This window comes from Acinonyx jubatus, chromosome B1, assembly GCF_027475565.1.
Source record: "Acinonyx jubatus isolate Ajub_Pintada_27869175 chromosome B1, VMU_Ajub_asm_v1.0, whole genome shotgun sequence".
NCBI classification, from domain to species: Eukaryota; Metazoa; Chordata; class Mammalia; order Carnivora; family Felidae; genus Acinonyx; species Acinonyx jubatus.
The window spans coordinates 133,621,057-133,637,602 of record NC_069382.1 but is presented as its reverse complement, the minus strand read 5'-3'; positions in this window follow the sequence as shown (position 1 = coordinate 133,637,602).

The window sequence follows — 16,546 nt, the reverse complement described above, 5'->3', positions numbered from 1 at the left end:
CGACGTTTATTTAAAATTATACTTGCTTTTGCCTAATAACACTATAATGAGACTGAAATTAAATCACAGGAACAAAAGTGCCACACATGGCTTGCCTGGCTGTTTGCTAAAGAGAACAGAAAAGAAGCAAGAAGCTAATCTATTTTAAAACAAGTCTAGCTCCAAGATAGTGTGACGAAATAATCTTTGTACTCATTAAGGATCAATTAGTACTTCCTGTAACTGGAGACTTTCCCACAATTATAACCTAAAGGACAGAAGATCTCAGACAGCTGGATGAGAAATGTACACCTCAGTTGTGAGCTGGAAAGAGTAACGTTTTAAGTAAGATGGTATTATTTATTACAACAAAGTAGAAGTATGGGTTGATAGAAGAACAAACAATAATTGATGGTTGCTTTAGTAAAGGTAATGATTTCAAAACATTAAATATTTCTTAAGGTGGAGAGGAAGAATTAAATTTAAGTGATTAAAGAGCAGAACTGGAGGTAAATGTGATGCCTCTGTTACATAAGGGGCAGCTTACTGGAAGGTCTTTGTGAAGTGTATTTGCTTGTTTGTACATCTAGGCCCTGACATATCAGACATATCAAAGCCCTGACCACAGACAAGCTAACTGTGTGTTTAAACTTAGCATAGAGTATCAATGTCAGACAGGCCTCTTTCTTTTGTGAGTGACCAAAGTCCAACTCAATCTGGCTCAAATAAACTATTAAAAAAGGAAATATATTGGCTTATATTGGTGGAAAGTCTTGAGAGATATGTGCCATCAGGTAGGGCTGCATTAGATTTCAAGCGGTATCCTCAGAACCATTTCTCTCTCTCTGCTGTCCTCTACCTATTGTATGGATTTCATTTGTAGTTCCACATGATCACAAGATATCTACAATTGTTTCTGTCTCATATTTTTTTCAGGTTCAAGTCAAATGGATAGTCAGACCTGAGATTCACTCTGACTTCATGGGCTTAGATCATGTGCCCACCCCTAAGCTTACTATCATCATCAGAATTTGGTGCATTAATGACTTAGGGCTGGGCCACATAAGCCACCTCTGGATCTGGTGTAGCATCCCACATAGGTCACATGGACTCAAAATAGGGGGAATAGATACCCAAATAAAGAATTACACTGGGCTGCTGGATTAAGGGGAGTTCTATGATGAAGAAGCAAATAAAAATTGACTCCAATATGCCATATCTCACCATTCTTGGAGTAAATATGCCACCCTTTTCACAATTTGGAAAGTTTATTCATATAGGTTTGGGCGGGGAATAATAAAGAATAAAGAGGCTATGTCTCCTTAAAATGGAGTTAGGAGACAGTACCAATTGTCTAACATGGGTCATACCTAAGTATAGTTGTACAAATGTTCATTGCAGTCATAAAGAACAACATAAGTGGGAAAGAAAGCATGTGGTGATGTTGCTATCATAGGAAAATCTAGGTTTAGCTCATCAGCCTCTGTCACATTTTGTGTATTTTCTTTTGAGGGGTTAAAGCCACAAGGAAGAAAAGAATCAAGTAGTTGGGCCTGGGCCTGCTAGGGTAGGCAGTTGGACTGGGAGAGAAGGAAGAGTGTGGCCCGGCAAATGGCAGGGCACTAAGGCAGCTACATCTCTGAGGCACCACCAAGTGACTCTATGACACAGCATGGACCAGTGGTGAAGATAAGAAATCAGAGGCACAGATGGAGGAAGGTAAAACAAAGCCTCACATGCCACGTGAGAAGAAAACAGGCAGTATAAGTTTTATAAAAAATACACTGCAAATCCACAAAGTCCAAGAGTTTTCTGGATTGCAATCAAGACCAGGAAGGCCTTTGACTCTAAAAAGTGAAGTTTCATTAGCTGCAAAACAGGGTCAAGTTTAAAAACACTTGACTAGATAGAAGGCATTGGTCCAAGACTAGGTATTGTATTCATTTACATCTAGCTTCAGGTAATACTTTTGTAAATTTTGATACAGAAATAAGATAACAATTGTCGATTAAAATAATAAAAACTGTGAATTATAGTGTTTTTTAAACTGGAATTGGTTAGATTATGTTTTTTCATCTCATACCCCTCTCTGATAGCAGGTACACAATTACAGACAAAGGACCTTGTAGCAAGTGAACAACATCAGGAGAAAAGTCATTATAAATTTAGTGCTAATTCAGCAGCTATAAATGTCACAGGTTTATTCACTATGCTACTAGTTTTGGCTGCCTTGCTTTTTTCTTAACCTTCTAGACCCTCAGTACAAACAGATTTCACATTTGTGTTTTAATACCAAAAATTTCTATTCTTCACAATAATAAGAAAGACCTGTGAAATGTAATAATATATTTTTCTTATGTAATAATCATGATAATTAAATGAGATAGCTTTTAGTCCTTCACAAAGCACCTAACACAGGGAGTGAATCACTTAGCAAGTGACTTGTTCTGGCCAATTTCCCAGCCTGCAATTTTAGGGGTCTTCTTGAATGTGTGGGTTGGTGACAAAGATAAATATATTAATCCTGGGAAAGTCTGATAAATTTCGTTAATTAGCTCTACAATTTGACTTTAAACTCCTGAAGGCACAAACTTATATACTTAAGGTTTCCTCAAAGCTGAACACCAGAAAACACATACACTGAGAGCACTAGGATAAAAAAAAATTTAAGTAGACAGATGAGAACTTCTCTTTAAAAAAAATAAAAAGGTAAGAACTTGAGCTTTCTGAAAATTGGTATTTTGGTATGTGATTCCTAAAACATGTAAATCACTTAGTCATCTTAAGTTGATACAAAACCTCCCAGAGATGGTGCTTGAGTTGAATTTTAAAGAAAAGTAAGTGCACACAAAGATAATCATTCCAGGTAGAGGATCAGCAAGCATAAAGGCACAGAGATAGGGGCTCTGTATTGCCATAGAATAATATTATATGTATATTTCACAGTACAGGTCATTCACCTCCTTGGTTAAGTTTATTCATACGTATTTTTTTTTCATTTTGGTGCAAATATAAATGGAATTATTTTAGTGATTTCTCTTTGTGCTTCCTTATCAGCATACAGAAATGCTACCCAATTTCTGGGTATTATTTTGTATCCTGCAAATTTACTATATTTGCTTATTACTTCTAATAATTTTTTTGGTGGAGCCTTTAGATTTTCTATGTATAGCATCATGTCTTCTGCAAATAGTGAAAGTTTTACTTCTCCCTTATCAATATGGATGCCTCATTTCTTTTTCTTGTCTGATTGTTGTGGCTAGGACTTCCAGTACTGTTTTGAATAAAAGTGACAAGAGTGGACATCCTTGTTTTATTCCTGATCTTAAAGGAACAGTTCTCAGTTTTTCATCATTGAGTATTACATTAGCTGTGAATTTTTGACATATGGCCTTTATTATGTTGAGGTATGCTCCCTCTAAACCCACTTTATTGAGAGTTTTTATCCTGAACTGATGTTGAACCTTGTCAAATGGTTTTCTGCATCTATTGAAGTAATTGTATGATTTTTATCCTCTGTTTTATTGATGTAGTGTATCACATTGATTGATTTGCAAATATTGAACCATCTTTGCATCCCTGGAATAAATCCCACTTGATTTTGGTGTATAATACTTTAATGTATTGTTGAGTGTGATTGGCTAGCATTTTGTGGAGGATTTTTGCATCTATGTTTATCAGGGATATTGACTTATAGTTTTAATGGTTTTTGTTTTGTTGTTTGTTTTTTTTTGTTTGTTTTTGGGTTTGTTTGTTTGTTTTTGGTGTGTTTGTCTGCTTCTGGTACCAAGGTAATGCTGGCTTCATAGAATATATTGAAAAGCTTTCCTTTCTCTTCTACTTTTTTGGAATAGTTTGAGAAGAGAATAGAAGAATAAATATTAAAATGTCCATACTATCCAAATCAATCTACTGATTCAATGCAATCCTTATTAAAATACCAAAAACATTTTTCATAGAACTAAGATAAATAATACTAAAATTTTTATGGAACCATGGAAACTCCAAATAGCCAAAGCAATCTTGGAGAAGAAAAACAAAGCTGAAGGCATTAGAATTCCAGATTTCAAGATATGCTGCAAAGTTATAATAATCAAAACAATATGGTACTGGCACAAAAATAGACACATGGATCAAGAGAACAGAATAGATAGCCCAGAAATAAACCCATGCCTATATGGTCAATTAATCTATGACAAAGGAGGCAAGACTATACGATGGGGAAAAGACAGTCTCTTCAATAAATGGTGCTGGGAAAACTGGATAGCTACATGCAAAAGAATGAACCTGGACCACTTTCTAACACCATTCACAATACACTCCAAATGGATTAAAGACCTAAAGATGAGACCTGAAACCATAAAATACTAAAAAAGAACACAGGCAGTAATTTCTCTGACATTGGCCATAGCAATATTTTTCTAGATATGTCTTCCAAGGCAAGAGAAACAAAAGCAAAACTAAACTGTTGGGACTATATCAAAATAAAAAGCTTTTGCACAGCAAAGGAAACGATCGACAGAACAAAAGACAACCTACTAAATGGGAGAAGATATTTGCAAATGATATATATATCCTATATATATCCAATTAATATATATATCAATATCCAAAATACATAAAGAACTTCTACAATTCAACACAAAACAAACAAACAAAAACCAAGCCATGCAATTAAGAAATGGGCAGAGGACTTGAATAGACATTTTTCCAAAGAAGATATACCAATGACTAACAGACACATGAAAAGATGTTCAACATCACTAATCATTCAAGAAATGCAAATCAAAACCACCATGAGATATCACCTCATATCTGTTAGAAAAGCTAGAACCAAAGTAACAAGTTGGTAAGGATGTGCAGAAAAAGAAACCTTCATGAACTGTTGTGAGCAGTGATAGGGAAGAGGTTACTGGTAGAAGGAAAGCCAGACCGGTAGACAAAAAAACAAAACAAAACAAAACAAAACAAAACAAAACAAAACAAAACAAAGAAAAGGGTTATAGAGGTTTAACTTTCTATGAAAAGATACTTGTTATTTTAGATAGCTTCAACGGGAACCACTGAAGAAATTTTAGGAGAGAAAAAAAACAAATGAAGCAGGAACAGGAAGCAGGAAGACCACTGGCAGGACATTGATGAGTGGACATTTGTCACAGCCCAGGTTGCACATGGTGAAGACCTGACCAAGGGCAAAGGCAGTAGTATGGAGGAAAGGTGATGGACACAATAGATAAGCATAAAAGTTTCCAAAAAACTGTTATCATAGTGGAATTTTTTTTTCCAAACAAAATCTTGTGATATTACATGGAATTATGGCAGGTTTGTTTTGTTGAAGTGGAACCCTGCCCTCCCCTCTCACTCACCTCACATAGTTTGAAAATCCCTGTGAAATGCCAAGCTTTGGGTGATGGTCTGAATGTGGGCCTGAGCTACTGAATGTTGTCAGACAGGACTCTGGGTTTCCTGATATAGGCAACTTGGTAGATGTGATGTTCTTCCACATGGAGGGGACACAGGAAGAGCAAGAGACCATGACCAGTTCTTCCTGCCAAACCCCCTCTTTTTGTCCCCACTTTGTTCCTTGTTCAATTATCCTACTGAGATTTTACAATGAAAACTGCTACTAGGGCAGGAGCTTTGATCCAGTTAAGAAGGTGAGGTTACCAGCGAAGTCTAATGACCTCAATGTTAAAAAACTAAAAGTAACAACAAAAGGTGATCCTGCTCACCATTTTTTCTGGAAGTACAAAAATCCTAATGTCCAAAGATCAATTCTTATTTTCATATAGTTACCTGTTGTGGTTTGAATTTCTTTTTTGAGCTAAGTTCTAGTGACAATAATTATTAGTGTGTGTGTGTGTGTGTGTGTATGTGTGCATGTGTGTGTGTGTGATGTGTAATAGATAATATTTTTATATAAAATATATTTATTTAATACAAATTTTACATATATAACTGAATACTTATTTAGATTTTATTCTTTAAATTAATTTAAATTAATCATTTATTCTTTAAATTAATCATTTATCCATTTAGTAGCAAGCTTACTAAGTGCTTGCCATATACCAGACAAGGCAGTGCACAAAAGCAGGTCTATTCTCTTCTCTCATGGAGTTTACATTCTAGTGAGTTGAAAGAGCCATTTCTTGACTCTACTTCAAGGATAAGGTCTGTTAGAAAATGGAAGCCCATTATCCACTCTGCCATTCCAATCTGGCAGTGCTTGATTCAGTGTTATAACTTGCAGCAACATAATAGGGATCACAGAGGCCATAAGAGTTGGGCAGTGACACCAAAGAGATGGAGTAATTTGGCCTTTGTGTTTCTCATCAGCATTGTTTTGCACTTTGGATCAAATCTTGACATGGATTGTCAGCCTCCCTTCAATGTCAAAAAGGTAATACAGGCTTCAGTTTTATTGAAACTTGGGATGTTGGGCAGGTAAATGATGACTAACTTTGGCTAGAGGAAGACTGAGTGACAGTGAGAATGACAGGAAAATTGCCTCCCACCAGGCTGTGTTTTACACAGAAGCACGTGGGGTTGAATACCACCTCTCTCTCCCTTTCTTTTGCATAGGCCTCCAGATTTGTACAGAAATTCTATCCCTTTTTTGCCTTTCTTCATGGCCTTAAAGCCAAAATGGGCTGCAGATTCTATCCTTAGCACTGCTTTTCTCTTAAATGTATAGGACTTTCTTCTGTTTAAATAGTCAGTAGAATTTCTCAGTATTTATTGAACTTTCTTTTACTTTACCTACACAGCTTGAATCCCACATTTATCCATTTCTTCCGAGTCTCTGAAATGTGCCAAGTCACCTTGCTATTTCTAACTCAAGATTACCATATTTCTATAGTTCTGATGATTTCATTCCTCTGCTAAAAAAAAATAAAATAAAACCCTTATCTATCACATTCCTTAGGAGACTTTGATCCTATTTCCAGGATCCAATCTTTCTTTCTGGTCAAAACTTTGTGTCTCTCCAAGTCCTTTCTTTGGCAGTAAGTCCCTTGCTCACATTGTTAGTGCCATCTGGAATGCCCCTTGTTGACTTCCACCTGCCAAAATAACTGCAGCTATGGTGAGGATATCCCATGTTATCTCTGGCCTTGACGTTTCTCAAGTAGATAAGAAACCATTCACCCTATTTGGTTCAGTTGGTTAATATACCTCATTTTCCCATAAAATTTCTTTCTTCAAACAACAGCCCTCACTTCAGAGTTCCAGATTTATGCTACTTTAAAGGTCATTAGTGTCATGCTTTTAATGCTGGCACAGATAAAATCAAGTCTACCTTCATTCTTGGTAATGATTTTGACATGAAAGCATACATTGTTTAAATGGAGTTGTATAGTTTAACCCATGCAGAATGAACAAAATAGAAGAAACCTAAATTGACAATCAAGAGTGTGAAATTGTGAAACAAAATGACTAGTGAATTGAGTCTCCCTGAGAAAGAACAGGGATCTCTTTAAATATCTTGAATACCAAAGGGAACTGAATTTAGATCATTGCCCAAAAATCCACATAAAGATTGACTATTTCTCTGAATTCTGAGTATGGCAAAGCTCTAGGGAGCTCAGAATAATGCCTGAAATATGTAAAGTAAACAATAAACACTTGTTGACAGATTCACAGTGAACTCAGAAACAGAAGAACCAACTCTAATATTCAGCAAAACAAGAAGAACTCATGACTTGATTTGAAATGCTCTCTCTGCAGAAAAGTATCTTGATGACCTGGAATTCCACCAGAATTACCTCCTTAAAAATGTGCCACTTCCTTTTCCCTTTAGATTTTCCACAGCTCCTAACATGATGCTGATCAGTCAAGTATATGGGTATATATCTGATATAGAGTTTCTATGTGCTTCAGAGTATGTAATAAAATCCTAGCTTAATTGATATATCTCTTGGAGTCTTAGGAAAGAGTGCCTCCTCAAGCATGCCCTCTTGAAAGTCAAGTAGCTTTTTAAACTATCATGAGATAACTCCTCAGGGGGAAAGAGGCAGTGGAATTTATGACAATGGCTAAGAGCAGAACCCCTCAAAAATAAGGTACAAGACGGGCACCTTGTGAGGATTGCATGAAGGAGGGAGAGGGGCTCAAAGAAAGGCCTGCTTTGGACAGTGGCTATATAAAGCCACAATGATGGAGAAGGAGACCCTAGTGAATAGGGCTGGATTTTCCCCCTTTCTTTTTGCTCAACATTTCCTTCCCTCCTTCTCTTGCTTCAGGCAAAGTAGCACATGGAAAAAAATTTCTCTTATAGACATCTTCCCCTGCTTCTCTTTACTTTCCTTTGGTTCTGCACTTCTTCGCTGTGCTCTGTGTCCCAGGAGACTAGCTTCTGTTGAGTATCCCACTGGAAAACATGGGCAGCAAACCAGAAGAAGAAAACAGAATGAGGTCTGAGTATTTTTTCTTTTGGTTCTTACTCTGTGGGGTTGTTGAAGGTGGAACTAGACCAAAACTCCATAGTCCCTGGCATCTTCTTGTTTTCTCTCCCTCTCCCTTCCTCCCTTTCTTCTGGTAAGTGATCCCTTCCTTTGCCCTTCAGGTCTTGGGATATAAGTGGCCCCCACACTGTATCCCTCACTTGGGATGTAAATGCCTGGAGTGGAGCATTATTCCTTATGATTTCCCAAATCCTTTCCCAATCCTTCATGAAAATATGCTTTTATTACACTCATATTAAATTACCCAGCCTGAGTACACCATCTATTTTCTGCTAGGATCCTGAATGACTCAACTTTTTCTTTTTGAACATTTATTTTTATTTATTTATTCTGAAGGTAAGAGAGAGTGCAAGAAGGAAGGGGCAGAGAGAGAGGGAGAGAGAATCCCAAGCAGGTTCCATACTGTCAGCGCAGAGCCTGATGCGGGGCTTGAACTCACCAGCTGTGAGATCATAACCTAAGATGAAATCAAAAGTCAGACACTTAACTGACTGAGCCACCCAGGTGACCCTCAACTTCTTATCATACAGGGAGACTCATCTGAAACATGTGTATTCCCAAAGAGGTAAATATTTGATTTGGTAGCTCTTTGTATGAACATTTTGTTATGAAAGACTCACTTTTTGGTAGCTGTCAGATAAAAAATTTTTGAAGACCTATTTACAAATGGAATCCTTTATAAAATCCCAATTCCATAGGATGACATTAATCAGCTCATTAGGTATAAAGGGGGAAGTGGGTTTCTTCTTACCTCTTATCAAACTATTATTAAATGTTTCTCTCCAAATACATATAGTTTTTTTTCTTAAATGCCTACTAGAGACTCAAAGTCAGTATTTTATGGAAGAAATCTCTAAAGAGCAAAGACATTATTTTTCAGGCTGCCTGGCTTCTCCACAATTGAAAGAAAGAAATTAGATTGCATCAATTAAATGACTTTAATAAATTCATTGTTTTGCAATGTTGGAGTGGTATGTGACTTTTGGAGGAAAGCAGGATATAGATTCCATTTCTCTAGCAGGACTCATTGCTGCTTCATCATCTTCAATATAGTAGCAGAGCCTTTAATTTTATTTTATTTTTTAATTTAAGTCCCAGTTAACACATAGTGTAATAATGATTTCAGAGGTAGAATTTAGTGATTCATCACTTACATATAACACCCAGTGTCCATCCCAACAAGTGCCCTCCTTAATACCCATCACCCATTTAGCCCATCCTACCACCCAACACCCCTCCAGCAACCCTCAGTTTGTTCTCTGCATTAAGAGTCCTTTATAGTTTGCCTCCTTCTCTGTTTTTATCTTATTTTTCCTTCCCTTCTCCTACATTCATTTGTTTTGTATCTTAAATTCCACATATAAGTGAAATCATATGATATTTGTCTTTCTCTGACTGATTCATTTTGCTTAGTATAATACATTTGCTTGAAAATGGCAAGATTTCACTTTTTGATTGCCAAGTAATATTCCATTATATATATATATATATATATATATATATATATATATATGTATGTATATGTATATATATATATGTATATACACCACATTTTCTTTATCTATTCACCAGTCAATAGACATTTGGGCTTTTTCCATAATTTGTTTATTGTTGATAGTGCTGCTATGAACATTGGAGTGCATGTGCCCTTTTGAGTCAACATTTTTGTATCCTTTGGATAAACACCTAGTAGTGCAACTGCTGGGTTATAAGGTAGCTCTATTTTCAATTTTTTTGAGGAGCCTCCATACTGTTCATCAAATCTTCGTCAACATCCGTTGTTTCCTGAGTTGTTAAATTTAGCCACTCTGACAGATGTGAGGTGGTATTTCATTGTGGTTTTGATTTGCATTTCTCTGATGATGAGTGATGTTGAGCATCTTTTCATGTGTCTGTTAGCCATCTGGATGTCTTTTTTGGGAAAGTGTCTGTTCAGGTCTTTTGCCCATTTCTTTACTGGATTATTTGTTTTTTGGGGTGTTGAGTTTGATAAGTTCTTTATAGATTTTGGATACTAACCCTTTATCAGATATGTCATTTGAAAATATCTTCTCCCATCTCATTGGTTGCCTTTTAGCTTTGTAGATTGCTTCCTTTTTTGAGCAGAAGCTTTCTATCTCGATGAAGTCCCAATAGTTCATTTTTGCTTTTGTTTCGCTTGCCTCAGGAGACATTTCTAGTAAGAAGTTACTGTGAATGAGGTCAAAGAGGTTTTTTCCTGCTTTCTCCTCTAGGATTTTGATGGATTCCTGTCTTACATTTAGGTTTTTCATCCATTTTGAGTTTATTTTTGTGTATGGTATAAGAAAATGGTCCAGGTTCATTCTTCGCATGTCGTTGTCCAGTTTTCCCAACACCATTTTCTGAAGAAACTGTCTTTTTTCCTTTAGATAGCCTTTTCTGCTTTGTCAAAGATAAGTTGGCCATACATTTGTGGGTCCATTCTGGGTTCTCTATTCTATTCCATTGTTTTTGTGCAGTACCATACTGTCTTGATGATTACAGCTTTGCAATATAGCTTGAAGTCTGGAATTGTGATGCCTCAAGTTTGGTTTTCTTTTTCAACATTACTTTGGCTATTCGGGATCTTTTCTGGTTCCATACAAATTTTAGAATTGTTTGTTCTAGGTCTGTGAAGAATGCTGGTGTTATTTTGATAGGATTACACTGAATATGTAGATTGCCTTGGGTAGTAACAACATTTTAACAATATTTGTTCTTCCAATCCATGAGCATGGAATGTTTCTCCATTTCTTTGAGTCTTCTTCAATTTCTTTCATAAGATCTCTCTACTTTTCAGTGTACAGATCTTTTACCTCTTTGGTTAGGTTTATTCCTATGTGGTTCAATATCCACAAATCAATCAGTGTGATATATCACATTAATATAAGAAAGGATAAGAACCACATGATCCTCTCAATAGATGCAGAAAAATCATTTGACAAAATACAGCGCCCTTTCTTGATAAAAACCCTTAAGAGAGTAGGGATAGAAGAAACATACCTCAAGATCATAAAGGCCATATACAAAAGATCCATGGCTCATATCACCCTCAATGGTGAAACACTAAGAGCTTTCCCTCTAAGGTCAGGAACATGACAGGGATGTCCACTCTCATCACTGTTGTTCAACATAGTAATGGAAGTCCTAACCTCAGCAATCAGACAGCAAAAAGATATAAAAGGCATCCAAATTGGCAAGGATGAAGTCAAAACTTTCACTCTTTGCAGATGACATGATACTCTATGTGAAAACCCTGAAAGACTCCACCAAAAAATGGCTAGAACTGATACATGAATTCAGCAAAGTCGCAGGATAAAATCATCGTACAAAAATCAGTTGCATATCTATACACCAATAATGAAGTAGCAGAAAAAGAAATCAAAGAATTGATCCTATCTATAATTGCACCAAAGTATCATAGGCTTTTAAAACAGAGGAAACAAAATAAAGGATTTTCTGGGGCATAGATAATCATACCCCAAAATGTGGCTAGACCAGCATGTCCAATACAGGAAATCAAACCAAGGGAAAAGCATGGTTACAGAGCTCAAATTTCGACTCCAATTTGATGACAGTGTAATTCCTCTTCCCCAGTGACAAAGCAGATCAGGCAAATTGTCTGAACTTCTATTTAAATCAAACCAAGGGAAAAGCATGGTTACAGAGCTCAAATTTCGACTCCAATTTGATGACAGTGTAATTCCTCTTCCCCAGTGACAAAGCAGATCAGGCAAATTGTCTGAACTTCTATTTAAACTACCTAATCTCGGGGCGCCTGGGTGGCGCAGTCGGTTAAGCGTCCGACTTCAGCCAGGTCACGATCTCGCGGTCCGTGAGTTCGAGCCCCGCGTCAGGCTTTGGGCTGATGGCTCAGAGCCTGGAGCCTGTTTCTGATTCTGTGTCTCCCTCTCTCTCTGTCCCTCCCCCGTTCATGCTCTGTCTCTCTCTGTCCCAAAAATAAATAAACGTTGAAAACAAAAATTAAAAAAATAAAATAAAATAAACTACCTAATCTCCTCCCAAATCATATAAGAAGATTTTCAAATTGTGAAAATCCGACAATGGCTAAGTTAACAGTCAAGAGTAGTCTTTCAGAGTTTTCCTTTGAAGCAAAGTGTTTATTAGTGAAGGTTCATGTACAGCTCCAAGAATGGCTTCTACTTCACACTTTGGCTTTGTCAGGGCTCAAGAGTTCAGATTTGTTAGCCTTATTTTGGAAGGATTTTGTTCCACATTCTTGTATAATGATTTAGGCCCAGGGGTTCTGGACCGAGACTAGCTGGATTCAAGTGTTGACATCATTTACCTTTATGTGATGTCTTATTTCCTCAGTTTCCTATCTGTAAAATTAGAATAAAAATAATGCCTAATAGGATTGTCAGAGTAATTAAATGATATAATGTATGCATTAATTAAAGTTATTAAATTAAAACTCATTGAAAGTTATGGAATGGATGAAATGCTTTTAGAACTGAGTCTGGAACATGGTAAATTCTCAATAAATGTGAACTATTTATCATCATCATCACTGTGTAAAGTATTAAATATTTTGTAAAGTGGTTTGAAATATTAACCCTTTTTATCATTATCTTTCCAGATTTTGCTCTTCTAGCCATATTATGTATTTATCAATAAACTGTCAGAATAATATTTTCCACTAATTCTTTTTCCATGAGAGTATATATTGTTAGCAATGATGAACATCTTGACAATAACTGTATCTTTTTTTCTCCAGGTGGAAATGTTCAGTTCATCTCTTGATTGTTCAGGGGAAGAAAATGAGGGCATCATAAAATTGATGTGTGTGTGTGTGTGTGTGTGTGTTACAGGTTTCCCAACAAAACTCTTTTCACATACTGTTTTTGTTCTTTTTTTCTTTTTGAATCATTTGCTGTTGGCAGCCAATGTTTACCTCCAGTTATTCAAATGATAAGTATTTCTAAATAGCTTTCTATACTGCACATATGGGATAGAACAAGTTAAAAAAAAGTGCCAAAATTTTGAATTCAAAGAAATTTTAGACCATTTACTGAAAAGATGAAATGTATCTGTCACTGCCCCCATCACCCACACACTGTCATCTATGACAGACATTGCTAACAGACTGTTAAAATCATACATGCAATCTTTTTTTAAAAAAATTAATGTTTATTTTTATTTTGAGAGAGAGAGACAGAGCATGAGCAGGGGAGGGGAAGAGAGAGAGGGAGACCCAAAATCTGAAGCAGACTCCAGGCTCTGAGCTGTCCGCACAGAGCCCATTGTGGCACTTGAACCCACAAACTGGGAGATCATGACCTGCCAAAGTTGGAGGCTTAACCAACTGAGCCACCCAGCACCCCTGATCAGTCTTACTTACAGCCTCAGAATCCATTTAAACAAGGCATGCTGAGTAATTGCTTCTAATGAGTAATAGGATAAAACCTAATGGACAAAATATAATGTGCCCCCCAAAGATCATGCACTTAAATAGCAGTAGAGTTAAATTTAATACTCAGTATTTCCAGATGTGAAAACTCATGTTTATGACACACTGAATAAAAATGTGATTAGAAACAAATTTCATGAAACTCTCCACAGATATTTCTATTTGTCGAAGCAGAGTGCATGAAGAGAGAAGCTTTATCATGTCTCATGTGAAGTGTGCTTTGGGTCTTTATCTCAACAGGGGTCTGGGAATGGCTTTAAAATCTGTGATTTTACTTACTTCATATCTCATTTTAGCTTTCATAAAAAAATCAGCCAGAGCCTTAAAAATCCATAGGAAGATTTGTTTTGTGTCAGAAATAGAATTGATTGATGAGCTAGAGATGTATTTTTGTCTTCAGTGTTGCCAATGGTAACATCAGTGAAATAATTTTCATGCTTGCCAGGCTTCCTGAGCTTGCTTGTCTTGCCATGAGGCCTCTTGAGAGTCTCAATCACCTTTTCCCCTCAAGTTCCATCCTGGGTGCTTCAGTTTTCATTTGGCTATGCTGAAAGGTCTAGCAAGTTTCATGTCTGTTATTGCCTCAGGGTTCATATTCAGGGAATGTTTCCTTAATTAGTAGATGACTCAATCTGAAGTAAGTCCAACAGACTCTCTGGCAAGTATCAGGAAGTAGCAATATTAGAAGGTTATGTAGTCATCAGATGTAATGCAGAGATGGAGAGAAAGACAGGTGCTGCCCTATATGACGCAGAATCTCATTGGTTCTCACTGGGAACAGTGGCATCCCTTTCTGCTACCTCTCACAATACCAGATCTGATGTAGGAGCATGGGAGAGAGGGAAGGTGGAAAGGGAGTGTTGTATCCCACTCCATTTCTTTTTTCCAAGCCAGTGTGCTGCATTCAGTTTGATTTCAATTTGGAGACACTTTTGTCCTATGAAAGCTAACCCTCCTCTTCCCTACTTCCCAGAGGGGTATGCACATCAACCAACTCTATCACATTCTCTCTGCGGAGAGTGGAACGTTCTGCCTGGAGGATTCTTACAGACACTTCTAACAATTTTTCTTGGAGCATCAAAGTTATAGTGACATAAGGACTAGATAACATTTCAGAGTAAAAAGATCTGCCATACCTATCCCTTTCCTCCTTGTTGAGATGGCTATCAATCCTAATAATTCTACCTTGGATTTACTAACGTAGACAGTGTTTGAGGGCCTCCAGATGAATGATCTCATTTGATTTCTCATGCTTTGCATGTGAGAAGAGGCTAATTGTTTATGAACTAACCATTACAGGAAAAAATTAGAAACAAAAAGGTTAGAATGACTAACAGTGAAGAAGGAGAAAAATTAAGTACTATTTCAATTTGCCCCATATAGGCATCAGAATAAAGAGGGTACATCAATACTTACACAGAATTTATTCCATTAAGAATGAGTGCTGGGATGCCCAGGTGGCTCAGTCGGTTAAGTGTCCGACTTCAGCTCAGGTCATGACCTCATGGCTCCTGAGTTCGAGCCCCGCATTGGGCTCTGTGTTGATAGCTCAAGGCCTGAGCCTACTTGAGATTCTGCCTCTGTCTCTCTCTGCCCCTCCCCCACTTGCATTCTGTCTCTCTTTCTCAAAAATAAATGAACATTAAAAATAAATAAACATTTAGCCAATAAATAAATAAATAAATAAATAAATAAATAAATAAATAAACATTTAAAAATTTTTCAAAAAGGATGAGTCTTAAAGACGATTCATAAACATTTGTCTACCACAGACATTCTGTGGGCTTCATGTTTTGAAAAATAACTTGGAAAACTGCATTTATTAAAAAGCAATTAATTCTGTTCCCATTTTCATTGATAATAACTACACTTACATACAGTCAATTGACATAACTCGGAGTTGCTATAAACAGTCATCCTAGGAATAGAATTCCATTAGATCTTTGAGGATCATCTCAATAGTTCCCTGTTGCCTGTTATTAGTTTTATGATACCAAAGGAATTAAAACTAAAGTTTGGGAACCATTGATACAGTCTAGCCTCTTCCTTTTAAAGATGAAAAAGTTGGGGTGCCTGAGTGGCTCAGTAGTTTAAGCGTCCAACTATGGCTCAGGTAATGATCTCACAGTTCGTGGGTTTAAGTCTCAGGTCATGATCTCATGGTTCATGGGTTCGAGCCCTGGGCCAGCCTCTGTGCTGGCAGCTCAGTCAGTCCCAACCCTGCTCACACTCTCAATTACTCTCAAAAATAAATAAACCTTTAAACAAATTTTTTTGAAGATGAACTAGTTGAATAAGAAAACTTAGAACTCTTGGTTAAAATTAAAAAACTAGTTGATGTTGAACTGAAACCAGAATACAAGTATTCTGTTTCAGTGCTTTATTCCAAAAATCTATAAATCAGATAAAAATAAAATCCTATTATGAACCATGCAGGTAATTTAAAAATGAAGTCATTAGTCAAAAGAAAAACAGCATCACAGGCTTGATGATTAATGGCAAATGGCACTTATCCTCAGCATTGCGGAGGCAACAGAAAAGGAGAGGACTATGGCAAAACGAAAGGGCATGACCTGTCAAAGACAATCTACCTTGCTTCAACTAATGGTGGTCATGCTGGTATGTTAACATTACTAAGTCTTCATGCTTAAAAGCAAGAGATAAAAATTTTTAT